General features: G+C 38.6%; 1 long non-coding RNA gene, 1 other non-coding gene and 1 pseudogene across 2 annotated transcripts in view; all 3 read right to left on the bottom strand.

Annotated features, from left to right (window-relative positions):
• LOC103885237 overlaps positions 1–9,643 on the bottom strand; it is a 48,376-nt gene extending 38,733 nt beyond the window's left edge. The window contains exon 1 of the long non-coding RNA XR_001903548.3: positions 6,134–9,643. This is a non-coding gene — a long non-coding RNA (uncharacterized LOC103885237). The remainder of the gene's footprint in view (positions 1–6,133) is intronic.
• Positions 9,644–14,141: 4,498 nt separating this feature from the next.
• LOC108586203 lies at positions 14,142–17,098 on the bottom strand (annotated as a pseudogene).
• On the bottom strand, positions 15,569–15,704 carry LOC116275134. The gene has a single exon (XR_004184093.1). It is a non-coding gene; the product is annotated as a small nucleolar RNA SNORA70 (small nucleolar RNA).
• Positions 17,099–17,172: the final 74 nt, after the last annotated feature.

Here is a 17,172-nt window from a genome sequence, read left to right as displayed (position 1 = left end):
AAAGAAGCAATACACAGAGTCTCAACTCGCACAAAGACAGAGCACCAATTACACAGAAAACCACAACCAAAGCAATCCAGAAACACTCAGATATGCTTTGGAGATGCCTTAAAATGCTCACGTGGAAAAGAAAGAGAAAATAAGTTTAAGAGATTGTATCCTTTTATTTTTAATTTTTAAAAATGTAATTAGTGACTTCATACTTTTTCTTTCTTTGTATAAAATTGCTATTCTGATGTGCACATGGGTGCTAGAAACAGTCATTAAAAAGATAATAATATTTGAGCATAGTGCCTGCCGGAAGCTGGGTATTTTGCTTGTGATTGTTTTTTTATTCGCTTTTATTTTACTTTTTTAGAATACATACATGGTATAAAGTGAAAGAAAGGCATACTGTAGGCCTCTGTGAGATGAGACAGCGTAGCAAAATCTGAGTTTTATACTTAGTTTTCAAACTATTGAATAATATCCTATGAGACCTCTTAGGTCTTAACTGGATTAAAATGAATATATTTGTGCTCCGGCTCTTTTCAGCTAACTAATGTACATGTGAATTGATAGTGTACGAGGGAGCAGGCGAGAGCAAGTGTATATGACACTGGGAGTGGATGCAGGGGCCAGGCCGAGTGTGACTGTGTGAAGGAGCGTGCAGGACGGTGTGGGCTGTCTGGACAGAGTGAGAGAAATGAAAATTAGCAGGCCTTGGGGTCTGGTGCGTTTTATCCAGAACCACAAGAGAAGCTTAGTTGGGAGATGAGGGGGGAGGGGAAGGGTGTTGGTGAAGGGAGGGTGGAGAAGGAGGTGTGGCGTGTGTGTGTGTGTGTGTGTGTGTGTGTGTGTGTGTGTGACTCTGAGGTTTCAGTTATGGTTGAGCCTTGGGTTTTTGTTTTGGCGGTTCCCAGCATAAATAGGCTGGAGTTTCAGGTTCAGGGTGGAGTGCATGCCAGGGGATCGGATCGTCGTTCTGAGTTTCTCTTTCTGGCCCTTCTCTATGGTTGCTGCTCAGAACATTGCGGCTGTGAAGGATTGGGGGGAGAAGCAAGGGATGGGGGTCTGTCTGCAGCTGCCCCTCTCACAGTTGAATAAAAGAACTTTTTTTTTCAGGGGTAGGGAAGCTGTGAATACCTTTCCCAATAAGAGATGAGGCATATTGAAAACTATATTAAATTACCCTGATTAACAATTTAGCCACGAACAGGGGAGCTTTGGGAGATCTCTATAGGCAGGACTGGGGGCTATTCATGCCAGCAGCTAAGAGGTCGAAAGGTTTCTGAAGTTCACAGGCTCAGAGCCTTTGTTATGCTAACAGACAATCTCAAATCAGCTGCCTAGTGGAGTGTGAAATATAAATGATTCCTTGAGAACTTCCAATAAGTTGTCACTCTTGCTCTCCAAATACCAGGACAGGCTGCTAATTTCTAGCGGGCCCTTTTGCAACATTGCTAGCCCTAAATGAATGCCTTTGTAGTTCAAATAATCTTTTCAAGGGAGCTGTCCTATCATCATAGCCCAAATGCATCTTGGTTTTGACTATTAAATGAAAATCAGGGCTCAACTGTGCTTGACTTTTCCAAGCGCCCGATGTTTGGGAAGGATGGTGGCAGCTCTCATGCACAACAAGTTAGCACCCACTGCAGGAGGCCAGGGCATTAATAACAGCCCACAGCCCCCAGCTACCCCAACTCTCACCCCCACTCCCTACTGGGAACAAAGCTCCAGGAGAGATTTACGTGGCTTCCCTTGGGCTGGACTACCTTCCTCTTTCAACCACACCAACATTTCTTTAATTTATGGACCCTCTATCCAAGAGGATAGCCAGCTGACCTGCTAGCATCTGACTGGTCACTTCGAAGCATCAACTTTGGGGATGGATGTATTCATTCTTCAGGGCAGATGAGAGGTCAAGGGGAAGAGGGCAAGGTGTGTGTCCAGGCCATGCCCCTAGTATCAGATGCCTGTGGATATTATTTTATCATTTTCCCATGAGAAGGATGTGAACATGGCTTATGATCTTGAGGGTGACCTTTGAGCAGGTCCCGATGGATAGAAAACCAGTCTTGGCTCTCGGAGTTAAAATTGCAAAGCTTTTAAAATAAGGAAAAGCACCCCCATTCTAAATCTCAAACAAGCTGAGAGGAGTGAGAATGAGAATCTATCAGGGAGAGTGTGCTCAAACATTCTTATAGAAAGGACAATGCAATTTATACAAATAAAGAAAACACATAGACAAGAGGACAGAAACGAAAGGAAACTAGAAATCCATCTGCATCAGCCTTCACAAAGGAAAGGATAAAACCTTACAGCAATAACTTGGGTCCTGAAAATTTTGATATTTTTGACTCCATGACCTCCACTTCCTTGCTGAAATATAAAAAGGTCCATGATATCACAGAAGCCTCAGCTTTTTCCAAACAGAGCAGGTTTTATTTTTGAGGCAAGGAATGGGAAAAAATCAAATGGACTACATTTCTTAGTATATAATTAGGGTAAGTTTACATTCACATAAACAATATTTTAAAATACATCATTAAGTAACTTTATGAAGCTGGATGATACAGCCATATAGAAAAACCGAGGGCCTTGGTTTCTCGTCATCTTATTGTTCTTCTAATTACAATGACTTAAAATGATTACATCAAAAATATTCTGGGGAAGTTAGTTTCTACTGGTTTAGAAACTGATTTAAGTAAACACTTCTTTGTACTCTAGGTCTACTAAAACTTCTGACTATATATTAAAACATGAATTAGATATAAATAAGAATGGTGGCATAACTTTCATCAGTTTTGAAATCGTCTAGCTTACCTTTTAAAATCTTTTTTAAAAAGCCAGGGTAGACAGTACAATTGTGAAGGACTCTGGGATTCAACTCAGAGAATTTGGTCCTTAGACTAGGAGCCAGTGTTTAAGAATCAGGTCATCTTTGTCTTTCAAATTCTTATTTGTTTCACTCAGTAAAACAATCTGCAAATAATATTGCCTAGGAAAATTAGTTCAGATTACTGACATTACAGGAGTAAAAGTTTATGGTTTCTTCTGCCAAATGTCAAAATTAAACAATAATGTATTATTGATCCACTCACACCCTTCTCAGGGAGACTTAGCATCCTTGTTATCCTTATTTTACACACAGTAAAGTGACTGGCTTTGGATGCACTTCTAATTATGCAAAACAGAAGGCAACATTGATAGCTAAAAGTTCAGCACATGAGAGACAATGTGCCTAAATTTAACTTTTCATCTCTTTTCCATCTTTTAAAATTTAATTAATATTAAATGGTAGAGTATCTACACATTATTGACACATTCTGGACATTCAAAGGAGAAATACTTTCCCTGTGCTTTCCAAATACTTATTTTACCACTTCGAAGTGTCCTCTCTCTTTCCGTCTTTAACACATCAAAACAGGGAAGAAAGCGCTTTTGTGTTATAACTACAGAGAAAACATTTGAGAATGTGTCAATGCACTGAATACCAGCACCAGTTTGGGGGTTGGTTTGTTTTTTTCCCCCTGCCGTGGTATTTCTTTTCCCTCTGCTTTTGCAGTCTTTAAACTCTGACCACTTTGAGAAAAGCAATGGTTGAAATGAAAAGTTAGGACAAATTGCATTAAACCTGTGTGTTGCCAGAATATGAGCGTGATGAAAGCAGGGTTGGGACATTATGGAGCCATAGCAGCTCTCCACACACAGAAAATTAAAATAAAACATAAAAGCTGTTTTTTTTTTCCTCTCTCTCTCCCTCTTTCTTAAATACCCATGATCTAAGAGAAAGGGAATTCCTCTTTTAAAAAAAGTTTCCAGGGTTGCCATTTCTCCATAGTGGGGGTGTCTGAATGCGTGTGTTTATGTGCGTGCATGTGAGTATGTGTTTGGGGAGAAAAGAAAGAATGGGGAGGAGGAAGGGCAAATAACTTTACTGCCATATTAATTCTTTAGATAGCAGTAAATGAATGGTCCAAATAGACATTTGTTTCCCTTAATAAGTTTTGTACAGGTCTCTTACAAGCTGTAGCATATGCTTCATTTATATGTATATTTATTTAGAAGTTTAGAGAATAATAGCTGTAGTTTGGCTATAGTAGCAGTTATTATTTAAAGTCCAAAGAGGTTACAACTTTTCTGCTACTCTAAACATGAATACAAAGGTCTCTTGTATATGCCTCTTGCTTTATGTTGAGGGCCAATTAAAAATAAAGATAATATTCTAACTGTCGAGCCTTAGGAGGCGAAAGAATGAGGCTAAAAGGCAAAACGACTCCAAGATGGCTGCCTCTTCCTTCTTCCCCCTCCTTACTGCCTGTTTTCCACATGAAAATTAATGTAATATTTTGTTTAGAAATCACATTGTAGGTCATTTGCAAATGAGGCAGCCTCTGAGGCACCAACATCTGCCTAGAATACCCTCATGATGCCATCGAGGTATGGAAAGGGATTAAAATGCAAACATTCAAATGTATTTAGGTTTGTACATAGTGACTAGACTCACACACATACACACTTGAATGTGTGAACAACACACACAGCTGCAAATGGAATAAAAGGCCAAAATCCTTCTTAATTCTTAGGACAGAAGGGCAAAGGAAGGCGCCAGGCCACCACCTTTCTCCCCAAAGGTTAGAAAATGCACAGTTCATGGTCTGGATTCGATGTTTTAAAAAAGATATATCTTACTGATGACTCTCTCATTAGCCAGACTTCTGAAGTCTGGGGAGACAAGATTTCCATAAATTATCTCTCTAATTCATCTCATGCTGGTGCAAAATGCAAAGCTAAATTTTTTAAATTGTTAATATTTTTTTAAAAAGAGAAAATACTAAGCTAACCAGTTTCCTGACAAACAGGTTAAAAGATTAAGATCACTAGTAATTATTACTATTAATTATAATAAATATATTTTTATCATAAAATTCCACCCATAAAGCTAAACTAAAAATAATGTAGGAAATAAATAAAAGCATATTTGGCTCTTTCTCATAGATTTATAGCAGGTTACTGAGCAGACTTGACTGCACTAGGCAAAGAACAAAGCAAATGGTTTAGTTCCTACAGGAAATATATTAAAAAGAAAAAAAAGGAAAAACCCCCACAACCCTTTATCTAAAAGCCATCAGGGACAAGCACTCAATACAAGTTAACAAGCAGGAACTGATAAGATAACATTTATATGAGGTCAGAAGTCAAATGCCAGTCAAAGGCTTTTAACCTCTTGGGTCATAAACAGGAATAGTTAAAAGTGAGAGGTAGTTATTTATCGGATTTTAAGGGTACCTGATCATTGCCAGAGAATCACCGATAATGAAACTAATTGGGATTTATAGAAAAAGAACTTTGTAGCTGTTCAAAGAAAATTAACCTACAAACCCACAATTCTTCAATTGGTAGGGAGAAAAACAAACAAAAAATCCCTCTTTTGGGAGAGAAATAAATCTGGCAGTATAAATAGTAACAAAATCTCTCTCAAAATCAATAATTTATGACTAATGTACATATCGATTAATATATAGTAAATAATTTTTAAAATAAATTCTGTATTAACAATCTAACAACAAAAATAAGCATTACATAAGGTATTTCCAAGTTTTGTTCTTTTTCTTTGTTCCTTTTCAGACCCTCTAAATTAGACAGAATATAACTCCAATATCACAATATTTCTTGCCCTCAGAATGCCATCATTTATAAATTTCAATATATATATTCTAATAGCAATTATTTTTAAACATTGGAATATTGAAACTGCTTAATTAAATTTTTATCTTAATCTATCCAGAGAAACAGATGTCTCTTTTATTTGCTGTCAGAATATTTTTTCTTTGTTTTGATTTTTGTCCTTTTTGTCTCTTTTTAGGTTTACATTCCAAACTCCCAATCGTTCCTGGTCTCTGCATCCATGCTGGTTCATATTTTCAAAGCATACCCACCCCTCTTTTTTCTTTTGCAATAAAAGAAAGCAGATCTAGATATTTCTTTCTAGAGAGAGATAGAGGGATTGTTGTTAGGCCTGCTAAGGCCCACTGTTTCTTTAAACAGAGTCCATAATACCCTAGGCGAACATTGTGGATTTAAAATGCTTTTAAATATTTATCACTAGTATTTTATCATCATATTCAAATGACACCTGGAGTGCACTCACCTTTATTGACAATCTCTGTTCTGAAAGTCCATTTGCTTCCTTAAAGCCCCCCAAGCAGAACAAGGACTACCCGTTTTCATTCAGTTAATGTTTAGTAAAAAACCAAGCAACCTTAATCAGCATGCTGATTGCATCGTCAACTAACAAATAATTTACTACTCTGAGCATTGCATTCCATTAAAAGCTCATTAAATTTTCTGTTCTCCAATGGGAGGTTTAGCTTTTGAACTGCATGCTTTTGCTTCGAATGATCATTTATTCAATCTTTGCAAAATGTTGTGGGTTTTTTTTTTTCCTAAAGTATAGGTGAGCATTTCAATACCTATAGATTGCAAACATATGGAAACACAGCCCAGAGTTGGAGAATGTTCAATTTGATTTATAAACTCTGTTTAATAAAAATTCAACACAATCTCTTGTACTTTTAGTAAATTCAGAAATAGTTGAGTATATCTGTGGTTATATGTGATCCAAACATAGTCTCAGAAATATGAATACATAATATAAAATATCAAAACCTTTTTTATGCTTAAATTTTTCTTTTCTGCCTGTTATAGCTATAATTATTTTTATCCTTGTAAATAGTTGTTTTCCACTGATTGAAAAAGGGGCATGATACCACAAAGCTCTTACCCTATTTGATGCCACACTTAATACTTTTGGGGGGGGGCGGTGGGCAGTGGCTGGTTACCCAAAGAAACCACATTTTCTGGGGTTTGCACATTTTTTACAAACTCATAATCCCCTGAATTGTTTTCATGTCCAGACTTGTCTAGGAAAGAATGTATTTATTATTTTTAATTTAGGGAAATGTAAGAAAATATCAGGCCCCCAAATTAACATGCATCTTTGGATTGCTAATTGTGCTCATTGCAAATTTGGGTCATTTTGCATGAGTGACTCTAACGTAGGGCTGAGATTGCCACGCAGCCAGCCCAGTGGATTCCTGATTCCCCGTGCTAATCCTGAACTCCGTGATTGTGTCAGGTGCAGTTCTGTATGCTCTAGCAGCTGGCTCATCCTCATCAATGCAAATAAGGCAACTCCTACAATCAGAGCCTCGCGAGTGTGAGGCCTGATTGCTGAGGGCAGGCTAAAACACTACACAGACTCTCACTTTCAAATCCCGCTAAGTGACAAGACAACTGCAATGTCCCTCCAGTTCAAAATCAACCTTTCGAAAGCAAAACAAGAAGAAAGGGATGGCTACAAAGAGGAGGAAAATCCCAATGTTTGGGAAGTGGACTCGTTTAGATGGGTTTTATTTAGATACAGAGATAATGTAAAGTGCATTTCAACACATAATTATTTAGCTCCTATTCTGTGCAAGATACTTTGCTTTAAGAGCTGCAGGGGATACAAAGGTGAGGAAGAACACACTTCCAGCTTCCAAGGAATCCTATCACTTGATTGCAGAAAATGGTAAAGATTAAGATAATAGTAGAACTATTATTAAGGAGCAGTCACCAAAATCATAAATAAAAACCAGAAAACATACTTTTAAGGGAAGTATTTAGAGATGGCATATTTGTGGCATAGACGTTATGAGCAAGACTTTGGAAGCTTAGGGTTCCAATCCCAGCTTTGCCACTTACTTGCTCAAGTTACTTTGCCTTTCTAAACTGTAATGTCATCATCTGCAAAATGGTGGCAACACAAGCACCTAGCTCAGAGATCGTGAAGAATGAAATGAGATTATGTAAATAACAACTTACCACAGTGCTTGGCACATAGTAAGTGCTCAATAATGTCAGCTATGATTATTATTATTTCCTTCTTAACACACAAAGAAGGATGGGATCCAAAAATAACAGTGTGCCACAGTTTGAAAGGCATTTATTTGATCTTGTCTCTAAATTCCCATTTTACATGTAGCACTTACCCGGTGGAAGTGAAAATACAGTGAACGCTAAAAAGCCCTGTGTCTCTCGGTGGTGTCTGGACAACCCTGGCAACTCGGAACATGAAGGAGAGAACAAGAATTCCCTGTGCTTTTCCTTTTCTTCTTTTCTAAACACGTGTGCAGACTTCCCCTGCATTTCAGCCCCACCCTCTTTATTTTACTGCCTAATCTATAAAGGAGGATTAACAGCAGCACGCTGCTTTGGCATAGAGCAGATTCTGGGTGAGGACCTGTAGGTAGAGTTTAATGAATACAATTTTCTAGGACTGTGAGTGCATATTTTTAGCTCCATGCTGGGCTTCAGCGTTGGTTCTTGAGACAGATGAACAGACCCTTTGATCAGACTTGGGTGTCGCTCCAAGAAGAACCTTTTCTCAGAAAGTCGTTAGGGAAAAAAAAAAAAATTGTCTTCTGTTGCCCTTATTCCTAATGTGCACTCTATAGATTCAGATTCCAGATAACTGGTCCTGATCTCAGTAAATTAATTGCATTGCAATATTGAGTTACACCATTGTGGAAAGAAAAAGTACTCCTGGGCAGGAACAGATCCACTTTCTCACGAAAGAGAATGGCTGGTGCTCAAGTGTGTGGTTGCCATCCTTTCCCTTTTGAGAGTAGGGTAGAGGTAGTTAACCTTCCTGGGGGAGGTTTGGCCTAGACAACATCATAGACACTATATCCCCCCTGGAGTTACCAAACAATAAAACTGCTTCCTTTGCCAAACACAAAGAATGGTCTGGAGTTGGATATTAGCAAACAGCAAACCACATAAAGAAGACAAAAAAAGGGAGAGGGAGAAGGAAGAAAAGAATAGGAAGAAGGATGGAAGAAAGGAAGCAAAACTACATAAAGAGGAAAGCATAAAATAAGATCACTTTTTTGCTTTAGCTTGCCAGAGAAAGAGGGCAGCCATCCAGTTTTGTCATGATTTTAGCTAGTGCCAGGCAAGGATGGAAAGGTGGAGAAGAAGGGATTTTGATATAATGCCAAGCAGGTCAGGGATGAGGCACCGGGTCTTTGGAAATAGCTGAGACTTTAATACCTTGGCATTGGGAGAATGTGCACAAGATGGGGAAGGATTTGATCTTTTGCATTCCTGCTCAGGACCCTCTCCTTCTCAATCTAATAGGATTAACAGATATTTTCCTAAGCAGAAATCAAAATGTGTCAAATCATCTGAGGCAGTCAATTTGTTCACAATGCCCACGTTCTTACAGTACAGATGCTGCACTATTCAAAAACAGTTTCATTTCAAGAGATACAAAGCAGCAGAGATGTAAACATTTATCTTCATAATCTTACCCTCCTTTCAGACTGCTTAATTTTTCCCAGTGATTTTCCCCTCCTCTTTCACTCTCCCCGCCTCACCCCCCGCCCCAGCTCAAGCTTCAAAACATCTAGTACAAAAAAGACATGACTTCCCCAGAGGATTCGGGTCTCAGTGATCCTGATGATGCAATGTGTGCTCTCCATTATTCCTAGAAGCTCACTGGATATGTTCCTGTATCCCGCCTCACAGCTTCAGTTGTCCTTATTTTTGCATCCCTTACAAATCCTCCTTGAACACCTGCAAAGGTTACCTCCACCTCTTCCTCCCACCTCATTCCAAGTTATCAGAACTCCTTCCCCACCCTTGCCACCCCACCTCTACACTCTTTTTTTTAAATTATTATTATTGCTATTATTATCCTCTCCACCAGCACAGTCCATGTGGTTTCTCCTTAGGGAGGTATTAAGTTGCCTTCCCTTTTGCTACCTTAAAACTGCTTGTCCTCTTCCAGCTAATTTTGAACACAACAGACCACTGTCACCTTTGGAAGAATGAATGAAAGTAGTTAGAGTAGGATTCCAACTTCACATTGTTGGCATTCCTGAAAATCTCATGCATTTTCATTGCCCCCTCCCCACTTCCCTTCTTTCTCATTGAGACCCCATAGCAGCAATTAGAAGCTCTGAAATGAATAGAAACAATAGCTACCAGTGTGTGTTATTCTTAAAACTTGAATAGTAGACATTTAGCAAGCAGAATAAAGGCCGATTTTATTCCTCTTTCTTATCACTTGTATATTCAGTATACATATATAGTTTTTTTAAAAGTAGATTACTGGCTGGGCGCGGTGGCTCACACCTATAATTCCAGCACTTTGGGAGATTGAGGTGGGCGGATCATGAGGTCAAGAGATCAAGACCATGCTGGCCAACAGGATGAAGCCCCGTCTCTACTAAAACTACAAAAATTAGCAGGGCATGGTGGTGCATGCCTGTAGTCCCAGCTACTAGGGAGGCTGAGGCAGGAGAATCGCTTGAACCCAGGAGGCGGAGGTTGCAGTGAGTGGAGATCACGCCACTGCTCTCCAGCCTGGGTGACAGAGCGACATTCCATCCCCCCCCCCCAAAAAAAGTGGATTACTGACTATAATCTCCATAACAACATATTTTTCACTGATATATTTTGGGTGTCTATTACACCATAATTCTCCATGTGATCGTGGTGTCAAAATATGATGAATTGGTCCATTCTCCCTAGAGAGTCCTCTCCACCATTTTTCCTTCCCACCTGTTAAAACCCTACCCATTCTGTGGGATCCAACTTACACCACATCTCCTCTAGGAAATTTTCCCAGATCCTCCCAGAAGAGTTATTCTCCCTCCCCCAGGGCTCCTAGTGAGGACGTTTATGTCTTTCCTGTCTCACCCACTGGAGTTGGTTTTGTATTCTGGCCACTGTTGATGTCTGTCTGCACCCAGGCCAGGAGGCCTGGAGCACAAAGAACTTATCTGTCCTTCTGGTTTCTCTGTCACTCCTAAAAGAGGGCCTGGCACAGCAGAGTGACTCTATCAACTGAAGATGATGTACGTATGGATGGTATCTCAGCTTTCTGAGCCTGAGAAAAGGCCACTAGTACCTGTTTTGAGCATGTCTGGATGAGGGAGATGTCAAGCCACTCCTGGCCCTCTTCTCCCACCTCATTCCCACTTATACATGACAATGATTTTGAGGCTTCCTCACATTAGAATTTTTAATATTTTTTTCATCTAAATGCTCATCTTTAGTAAATATGTAACTAGATGAATTGTGAAGTGAGAGAATTAAAAAGTGCTATCTTATATCTGAATGAATAAATCATTTATATTAGCTCTTCTCTTTCTAGGCTAGTCTGGAATTGGCAACAAATACCTAAGCATCAGTACTCTTTGACATAGTGTATTCATTTATTTTTATTTTTTAAGCAGTCTGACAAGTTATTTACTGTGTCAATTAGCATTGGCCTGAAAAGGAGTTGTTGTGCTACATGTGTTTATGTTCAGCTTTTGAGTTGTCCTGATAATTCTGGCTTTTATTTGTACAGGTATTTATCTTGAAAGAATCACTACCACCACCACAAAACCCCTACCTCATATTTTAACATTTTCTTAGAACCATACCTTGTTTGCAACCCCATCATTTCAGTATTAAATTTTTTCTCCTGATAAGGCAAATGACACTTTAGCCTTAGTTAATGTAAAACAGGAAGGTGTTAATCTCATTTTCAACATGTCAGCTCTTCCAGGTAGGGTATTAATACGCAAGATCCCCTGCTGGCAGCCTCAACAGAATCTTTCCAGCTGTGAAGTGAAGTCCAAACCTGGTAATTTTTGCTTTCTTTTATTGTTTGTGCTCAGATCTGCTTCATTCATTGAAAAAGGTATAGCAGTAGCTAAATGCATATAAAGAAACAAAGGGATGTTTGCAAACTATTGACTTAACTCTGTACTCAGACACTATGCTAGGTTTGTTTTAAAATATTCACACACTACAAACATTTGGGTATGTTTGATGATAAATAGCAACTAGGTAAGACATATTTGAAAGATCCCCAGAGATCTATAATTTTGCATCAGAGAACTCCAGTCCAGTGTCACCAATACCTTTGTTTAATTTGCTTTCTTTAAAACAATAATCTGGACTAAACAAGGAACAGTAGGGGCTATGTTGTAGGAAGTATTTTGGGATCCTTATCTAACAAAAAAAATTATATTCTTGAAGTAATGTGGGAACCAAACTTTCAATTTTTATTTTTTCTTCACATTGTAGAGATGAAAGGAAAAAAATGTTTTCATAGTACTGAGTTGGTGTGGACAGTGTGAAGGAGATATTTTTCCTACAAAAATTTTTAGGAGTTTGGGGAATTGGTTCTACTTATCCTACTCTATTTCTATAAACACTAAAGGTGTTTTTGTAGGGGCAATTTCAAAAGAGGGCAGTTAGAGCAAAGAGGAAATCAGTAACTATAGTGAATATATAAAAATATTAAAATTAAGCTTTCTATTTGTAAATATGATTAATAACAAAGCTTAATTTTTAAAAATACGATGTAAATATGATTAATAGGTTTTAAAGAAAATTTCACATGGTTCCAATTTAAGAAAGAATTAGAATAGGCATTTTAATTTCACACAGGAATGGAATTATATGTGGCTTTAAAAAATTATTCCTAAATAGATTGTAAATACTGATAAGCTATTTGTTCATTTGAGCTAAAAACAGGAGAGAAACAGAAAAAATAAAATGGGATGGCAGCACAGACAAATAAAATAATATTTACAGGGTGGGCAAGTAAGAGGATGTGGCCATAGAAAAGCATGAAAGGACCTGGGCCCTGGAGGCATGCAACTAGTCTTGTACCTAGTTGAGGAGAGATTTGAGAGGAGAGATAGTGATGATGCCACTGAAGAGGTTAATTTTTGCACATGTCCTCCCACTTGCTAGTCACATGTTCTTGTTTCATAGTTGAGACATGTATTATTATGCCCACTATACAGATAAAGAGACACAAATGCAGAGAAGTTGAGGTTCCTCTGAAATAAAGAGTTACATGTCAGCCCCAGCTCAGCCCTGTGATTCTTCTTTTTTTTTCCTTTCTTTCTTTTTTGTAAGGTTAGGATGAGAGCTTAAAGACTGCAAAAGGGAGGGAAAAAAGATGAACCAAAAATATGTGAAATTTTTTAAAAAGAGTCACTGAGGAATTCTGAGCTGTCAAATATATCCAGAAAAATAAGGCAGGGAAAAAGTGAGATTATAGGGTTTTGAAAAATTCCTGTTCAAGTTCGTAACATGCACAGTGCTTCTTTTAATTCATCTCCTGTCTGTACATATTTTCCCACACACCATTCCGTAGTTAGAGAATTAATTCCCTTGCCCACTGGGTCAGCATTTTATTACTTTACTGGTTTCTTTTTGTAATAGCTTTTTTATACTCCTTGCCAGTGAAAGTGTACCCCCAGAAGAAGAGGACGACCAAAGGAAGGAAAACGTGGGCAGGAAAGGCCTGGCAAGCAAGGTCACTGTTAGAGCCACATCTCGATTGTTCCATTTTCCCAGTGGGCACTATTACACATTTCCCCTTAAGCATGAGGCCATGTTATTTTCTGTGTTTAGCTTTTACCTAGAACATGGATGAGCTCATCTGAAAATATAACAAAATTAAATTCTATCATTGCTCATTGCAACCACGTAGCTGATATTTTATGTATTGCATCTTAAATCTCCTTCTGGAAGTGTAACAGAGTTATAACCTGTATAATTTGTACCATTGTTGACATTTTTATCTTCTTCGAAAACAATTTAGTACAACTTTAATTGAAGATCTTAAGCCTCACAGGTTAGTGGGCTTGGAGCAGGATGTGGAAATAATGGGAGAAAACCACTCATCAAAGTAGTTAAATGACTTGAACTCGATCACACAATTGGCTGAGTATGGATTGAGAACCTCGAGTTTTATTTTAGGCTCTGGATTTTACCACATTGCCTTTCATATTCATTTCAGCAGGACACGGTGGCTCATGCCTGTAATCTCAGCAATTTGGGAGGCCAAGGCGGGTGGATTACTTAAGGTCAGGAGTTCTAGACCAGCCTGGCCAACATGGTGAAACCCCATCTCTATTACCAATACAAAAATTAGCTGAGCATGGTGGCAGGTGCCTGTATCCCAGCTACTCAGGAGACTGAGGCAGGAGAATCACTTGAACCGGGGAGACGGTGGTTGCAGTGAGCCAAGATCACACCACTGCACTCCAGCCTGGGCAAAAGAGTGAGACTCTGTCAAAAATAAATAAATAAATAAATTCATTTCAGTCAGTGTTTATTGATCACTTGCCATGTGTTAAATGCTATAGATAATTGCATTAGAATTCCCCAGCCATGAGCTTATTCTTTTATTAGGGTATGTCCAAACAGGTCTAGAAGAACAATTTTAAAACATCTTTCGCAGGAAGAGAAATTTCTAAGTCAAAACATTCATTTCCCCCCCAACACAAAACCCCAACATATAATTATGCAACAACATAGATGAGGGAAATCTTTAGCTACAAGTAGTGAAAAACAATCAATACTACAAAACTATTGGCCTTATTTGTATGTCTGCCAAAATAAGTAAGAACACAGGCAGTGAAAGAAAAACTTGACTACTAAGGTACCTTCCTTACTCAAAGCTACCATCTCCAAATATTCTCCGAGTCAACCGACAAGTATCAAGTACTCATTTCCTGTCAGGCACTGGATTAGAGATCTGAGAATGAACAAAACAGATGTAATTCCTACCATATTGAATGAAATAATTTGAATATCTTTTCTACTTTCAAAATATAAGCTAATATACTTTCCAGCCATCCATATTTTAGTAAGAATTACTTTAGATGAATAATCAATTTTCTTGGTTCTCTGTTAGGGGAGTTAGCGAGAGCTCAGTTTTATTGTTCATGGTGAGGTTGCAGGGCAGAAAACAGAGAAATAACAATAAAAAAGTGAGAGGTCATTTTAGAACATGGAGAATCTGGGGAGTGTGTCCCAGAATGCAATGCCAACAAATATCGAGTACTCATTTCCTGTCAGGCACTAGATTAGAGAACTGAGAATTCCAAGGAATGAAGCCACCATGAAAAGCTCATGGTTACCTTAGGGGTTTGGGTGTCTAGAGAAAAGTAGGAGAGGAGTGACCAAGGAAAACATTGCGTTCTTATTGCCTAAGGATCTTGGTGTCAAATTCATTGATCCAGGAATCTGTGAACTTAGAAACCTTATTAAAGAATTTGGATTTTTTTTCCCCCACAAACAGAACACTTTTTTTTTTTTTTTTAAATAGGAAGTAGGATTTATTGTTTGGCATTAGGAGATGGCCACACAGTGGAAACCTTCATGAGTAGAGAGCTTGTCATTTGTCCAGAGGGCCATAATTGGGCATGTATTTGACTCCATAATCATCTGGAATGAACTACTTCTCAGCCACCATGTCTCCAACTTCATTCAAATTGAACTTGATAAAGTACCACTTCTTTGAAATGTGGATCTTCTGGCAGCCAGGAACTTGAACTTGGCACTATGTAGGGCCTCAATCACATGCTCCTTGTTCCGCTTGGTGCAGATGGACCTGATGACTTGGCCAATATGAACCCAGGCTATGATGTTCTGAAGCTTTCCAATGGCACCTTGCATACCTGTCTACAGCCTACACAGGGACAGCATAAGGTCAGAGACATAAGCATACCTTGGAAAGGGCTATCTCCAAGGACCCTTAGAGGCAACCCATACAAGAAACAGGCTGCGTACACTACCAAGGAACCTGCTGTTTGCAGTCATTGCACACCAAGCCTCCATGAGGAAAAGAGCTCAATCAACTTAACTGGCTGCAGACAAATAGGCTTTTTTATTTGCCACTATTAAAATCAAACTTTAGACAGATTCTTGGACTTGTGGCTCATATCCATCAGCTCATTCAACGTTAGCACCTGTCTTGTCCCCGGTAGCTTTTCCAGAACAACTAAATTCACCATGAAACTCTATTAGTTTTCCCAATTCAAACTTGGGTTTCTTCCGCTTTTTACTTTTCTAATGAATACATCATGAAGAGGATAAATAGATTGGCAAGCATTTTCTATGTCTTTTCCAACGTTGTCTGGAATCAATTTATTGACCACTTCTTTGAAGTCATTTGTCTATACTTCTTTGTTTATGATTTCCGTTGTCTCCTTCTGAATTTGACAGACCTGGTGGTGCTGAGCATAAGAGGTCTTCTGTATCTAACTGTTGCATTTTCTATAAAATCAATACAGAACTAACCAAGCAAATGACCATTGGTAGTCTTGACACTGACATGAGCTTCAGTCATGGTCTACCGTTTTTTGACCATGGAACATATTTTGTCATGGGTAAGATCCATGCCATGGAAGTCAGTCAGGCAGTTTTTGCCCTGAACATCTTCAGTAATCAGCTTGTTTATTCTAAATGCAACTTCATTATTCTGCAGATCAGCAAGTCCCACTTCAAACACATGACCCTTAAGGTCATCAGGTGTAATTCTTGTTTCTTGAATCCTGGTAACTAGTGTCTTTCCAATATTCCTTATGTTGAACATAGTAAGTGCTTCCACATAATAACAATCTTTCTTAGAAAATGGATCAACCCCTTTCTTCTTGGCTTCTTTTTTGCTGCCTTTCATAAGACATTTATTCTTGCCAACCACCGTGGTGCTGTTCAGAGACCCAAAAAGCAAGAATTTGGATTTTGTCAACCTTGAATAATGTCTACAAAATATCACCTCTTAGTAATCTTTCATGAGTGATCGTTCTAGCCCCAGAAAGACAGAAAGACTGTTATATGTTCTTATATGTTCTGGCTCATGATACGATCTGACAGGACACTCTTTCTGTCTGTTCTATGTCAGACCATATCATGAGCCAGATAGCTGATATTTTAGGTAGGTTTGGAACAGTTTTTTTAAAAAACATTTTCTACCAAAGTACCCCTAACTGGTAGTAGAGGAGAAAGTTTTGAGAGGCAAAACTCCATCAACAGAATTACACCAGTGATGGTAGGGTAAAAAGAGAACTGTAGAGGGTAAGTCAAGGCAGGAGTCTGAAATGCCTTTAAAATCTTGTGGTTGTTTTCCTTAAAAATTTAAGCAATTATTATATACCACCCCATAACAGGTTCATGTTTTTTATTGTTTCTGTTTTTGTTTTCAGACAGTCTCGCTCTGTCACCCAGGCTGGAGTACAGTGGAGCCATTATGAATCATTGCAGCCTCAACCTCAATGCTTAAGCGTCCTCTGACCTCTGCCTCCCAAGTAGCTGGGACTACAGGCACTCACCACCATGCCT

The sequence above is a fragment of the Papio anubis genome, chromosome 5 (genome assembly GCF_008728515.1).
Source record: "Papio anubis isolate 15944 chromosome 5, Panubis1.0, whole genome shotgun sequence".
In the NCBI taxonomy this organism is placed as follows: domain Eukaryota; kingdom Metazoa; phylum Chordata; class Mammalia; order Primates; family Cercopithecidae; genus Papio; species Papio anubis.
Note: the sequence above shows the minus strand (reverse complement) of the source record. Positions and strands in the feature narration are given on the sequence as shown.